Raw genomic sequence first — 4,745 nt, forward strand, 5'->3', positions numbered from 1 at the left:
ACTAATTCACTTCATTGTACTGATGGGGTGGTCATAATAATCTGGCTGGTCATAATAATCTGGCTACTCAGTGTAAGAAGTGTTTAATGGAATTTCTGAAATGAAAGTTAGTCAGAAAAACAGATTTTAGAAAACGTTTATTTATTCTCTAAGTACATGAAAACTAGCATCCAAAAGCATTCTTCAGTATTTATGGAGAAAAGACCTCATTAGAATGAATAACTGAAACCTGCCTACCTCACAGGGTGGGTCTGAGAATAAAAAATATATGAAAGTACAGAGATCTACACTAATAAAAGAGAAACATGCAAATTGGTCATCACTCCACTATGCCCACCAGCCCATCAGGATGAGTATGCAAATAAGCCAACAAAGATGGTGGGTTAATTTGCATATGCAGGCACAAGGCGAAGACTGAAGGCTCCAGCCCAAGTGAAGACTGAAGACTTGCCGAAACCGGTTTGGCTCAGTGGATAGAGTGTCGGCCTGCGGACTGAAAGGTCCCAGATTCGATTCCGGTCAAGGGCATGTACCTGGGTTGCGGGCACATCCCCAGTAGGGGGTGTGCAGGAGGCAGCTGATCGATGTTTCTCTCTCATCGATGTTTCTAACTCTCTATCTCTCTCCCTTCCTCTCTGTAAAAAATCAATAAAATATATTTAAAAAAAAAAAAAAGACTGAAGACTGAAGACGACTGAAAACTGAGGAGGCTTGGCTTCTCCGCTGCAGCCGGAGCGAAGGCCTGGGTCCCGGGTGCCAGAGAAAAACCAGTGCCAGCAGCCAGGGGAAGGAAGGCCTATTGCTTGAATCTCTTCGTGCAACGGGCCTCTAGTATATTATAGAAACCATATACCTAAAACCTATATGATTTTATTACCCAATGTCACCCCAATAAATTAAAATATATATGAAAGGTTCTTGTAAGTAGTAAAGATATACACTGAGTGGCCAGATTATTATGACTGGCCAGATTATTATGACCACCCCATCAGTGCTTCATTGGGCCACCTTTTGCCTTCAATACTGAGGCGATTCTTCTTGGCATTGACTCCACAAGATGTTGAAAGGTGATGTGAGGAATCTGACACCATGCCTGAAGAATAGCACTGTCCAGTTCTGTGAGATTTGATGGTTGCGGAACCAGCTGCCTGATGGCTCTTTTAACTTCGTCCCACAAATGCTCAATTGGATTGAGATCTGGTGATTGTGGGGGCCACCTAAGCAAGGTAAAGTCTCCCTCATATTCTTGAAACCACTCCTGCACAATACGAGCACCGTGGCATGGCGCATTGTCTTGTTGGAAGAAGCCATCTCCATTGGTGTATGCCATCAACATGATAGGATGAACTTGATCAGCAATGATACTTAGGTATGTTGTGCTATTCAGATGTTTCTAATGGTCTGTCCCTCTAGCAACTTCAGCACGAAATTATAGCTAATTTGCCTACAAACATCAGGTGGTCATAATAATCTGGCCACTCAGTGTATATGGACAAAAGGAAAACACACACATACACAACTTCCCCTTCCCCTATCCCATTCCTCTTAGTAGTTCCACTTGCAGTCAACTAGGAAAACCAGTGAACTCATCGCCCCTTGTGCTTGACAGCACAAACCTTCTGGAGATAATATCTCAGTGCAAAGGGATTGAGTCCATCCATCCATCCATCCATCCACCCACCCATCCATCCATCCATCCATCCTACATTTGTTGAAGACCTCCTCTGAACACAAATGGTGGAATTTCAGGCAGAAAAAGGCCTGAGCTTAATTAACTGAGTTGAAGACCCCTGGAGTCACACTAGAAGGGCAGCCCTGACTCCACTTAAAATAGAAGAAACCATCTGGGGTGTCCAGGTGCAGGGTGGACTGAGCTACTGCTGCTGTCACTATGGCCTCCATCCCTCTCCAGGCTTTACCACAGTCTGAGACCTCTGCTGGAGGAGCCTCGGGGCTTACCCTCACTCAGTGAGCAGGGCTCCTGCTCTGTTCTTCCTCCCCTTTAGAGGGAGGTCTAAAAGGTTCAGAGATGGTGGGGTAGTGGGGAGCGGGGCAGAGAGGTTTTATTTATTTTTTTACCTCAAGTGCCTCCTGCCTCCTTTCCCTGTGGCTTACTGGCTGTAACAATCTGGGCACCAGGGGGCAGCATTGAGCTTCATACAGCCCAGACATTACCGCACTGTGGCCTTTTAATCAGATCCACTGTTACCAGGACTTTTTCAGTCAGATCCTTGTCCAAACTCCATTGTGAAGATGGGGACACTAGAGGGTGAAAAAATAAACATAGGGGGACACAGAAATAAGCCAGGTGCTTTGACTTGGTAAAACATTTGCGTATTTTAGGAGATAGGGGGTGGAATTCTATTTTTGGCTGAAATTAGCCTGGAGAAAATACCAGATACCAGGCTAAGGGACTGAGTAAGCCCCATCGTGGGGCCAGAATTCTCTCCAGGCTGGGATTTGTCTGCTTTCTCTTGAGCTGACATTTGGGGTCCACATCTGCCTTCCTCCCCAACTCCAGCTCCAGCTCCCACACCGACCTCTAACCTCTTACTACCTCCCAGCATCACCTCTACCTGGTCTGTGTGACTGTAGGCAGGGCATTGGCATCCTCTAAGTCTCTTGCGTAGGGGCCTCTCTGAGGCCCGTGTGTGGGTGCACATGGGTCTCCAGGGACATGATATCCCCTGCGACCCCCCTTCTCCCTCTAGGACTTCCACCTGGGAGGGCTTGGTCTGGGTGCTCATATACCCAGGCTCGGCCTTCTCGGCGGCCCTAGGCAAATCTCCCAGCTTCTCTAAGCCTCCGTTTCTTCTGTAAAATGGAAATAATGATGGCATCTGTCACAGCCTCAGGATGAGACAGATCCACAGAAGGTGAAGGCCCAGCGGAAGATGACCTGGGAGTTGCTGTGGAGTGAGAAGCGGGCATGGTCCGGGTGTCTGTCCAGCATTCACTGGAAGAGCCAGCTCCTCCTGGGAAAGCCTGCCTGAGGGCAATAGAGGACTTCAGCTCAGGAACAGGAAGATTCTCAGGGCCAGGTGTTCTACCAAGGCCGAGGCGAGGCCCCGTGGGAAGGGGGCACCTTGGGTTCTAGTCCCGTTTCTGCGCTGTGGCATATGGGTAAGGCCTATCCCCTTTCTAGGCCCAGTCTCCCCGTTGGCTGCAGGGGGAAGGACTGTCAGCATGTCTTGCCCCCCACCCCACCCCCTTCATTTCGAAGGCTCTGCCAGTCGACCTATCGTCGCCCCCTGACCCCGCACCCCTCGCTGGCGCTGGGACTTACCGGCTTCTCCACCCCACCCACCGCACTCCCATCTCGTCACGTAGCCAGGCCCACGAGGACCCGACAGACCGACCCTAGCGGGGGCGCCCCCTCCTCTCCCGCGCACGGACCGACAGACCGCCGCGGGGGAAACCCGCCCCGAGTCCGGCTCCCTTTCCAGCCGCCCGGCCGCTGGCTGCGCAAGGGCCGCCCCGCCCGCCGCGCTCCCCCGGCGCCCGCATTAAAGCGCATATGCAAGCCATGAATTATCAACTGAAAGGAGTCAATTACCGGCTCTAAAAACGAGTGTCTGCGCCGGAGCGCCCGGGCCATCCGCCTATTTACGGAGTGATTTCCCCCCGCCCGGGACTTGCAAGGAGAGAAGACGGTGGAGACGTAGCCCCGAGACGGGGAGGGAGAGGCTAGAGAGAGGGGGACGGGGGCAAAGAGCCAGAGACCCAGAGACCCAGGGAGTCAGGGAGAGGGACCGGGAGGGACAGCGAGACCGAGATGAGAGCCAAGCGCACCAGGCGAGGCAAAGGCAGCTGGGGTGTCTCTTCCAGAGCAGCCGAGAGGGAGCCCTGTGCCCCCCCCCCCCACCCCAGTGTTGGTGTGAGGACCCTAACCTCCAGGACCGAGGGAGCTGCTCTGCTGTCTCGGGCAGCGGAGTTGGGGGACAGACCTGGGGCTCAGGAAGTGAAAAGGTGGGGAGCATAGTTTTCAGAGAGGCCTGTCCTAGCAGGAAACTGGGAGCCGGCTGCGGGGTTGTCCAGTGTGGGGTGAGCTGCACAGCGTGGCCGTGAAAGGAGGAACGAGGGAGGGAGGAACCAAGGGAGGATAGAGCCCGAAGGGGGAGGGGGGCTGGGAGCGTCTGTGTGTCTCCTCCGCATTGAGAGAGAAGTGGTGACACCAACCCCGTGGGCTCCGTCCCGTCTGCCCCCCAGGCTCTCAGCCCACTCAGTAATTTTTCTCTGCCATGGTCCCTGCCCCTCAGCCCACTCAGTAATTCTTCTCTGCCAGGTCCCTGCCCCTAGCACAGCCTCAGGGTGGCCCCTTTCAGGAGCCTCCCGCTGGGGAGAGGTGTCCGTCCTATGATGCCCGCGGCGGCAAGTTTCTCCAGGAAAAAGCTGCTAAAATGGTTTCGGGCATTAATCAGGTCCGCGAGCCCAGTCTGTCTCCGCTCCCAGTGCTCTTGGCTGGCCTTTCCCGCAGGGGCTCCCGCTGTCCGGGTCTTCAGGGAGTTGGGGCTCCAGGTGCGCTGGGCTGAGGCGGGGCCGGGCCGAGCCGTGGCGCCGAACCGCTGCGCTCGTGCTTCTGAGGACGCCCTCGGGAAGCGGGTGCCCCTCGCGCCCCCCCCCAGCTGAGCCTCACGCCCTGCGCGAGGACCCGGGAGCTACCCCAGCCCGGCCGCCAAGCTGGACCTTGACCGTTGCGCGCCGCCAGCCGCGGGCCCGTTGCCCGGCAACGCCGCGCTCCCGAG

The sequence above is a fragment of the Myotis lucifugus genome, unplaced genomic scaffold (assembly GCF_000147115.1).
Source record: "Myotis lucifugus unplaced genomic scaffold, Myoluc2.0 scaffold_37, whole genome shotgun sequence".
Lineage (NCBI taxonomy): Eukaryota > Metazoa > Chordata > Mammalia > Chiroptera > Vespertilionidae > Myotis > Myotis lucifugus.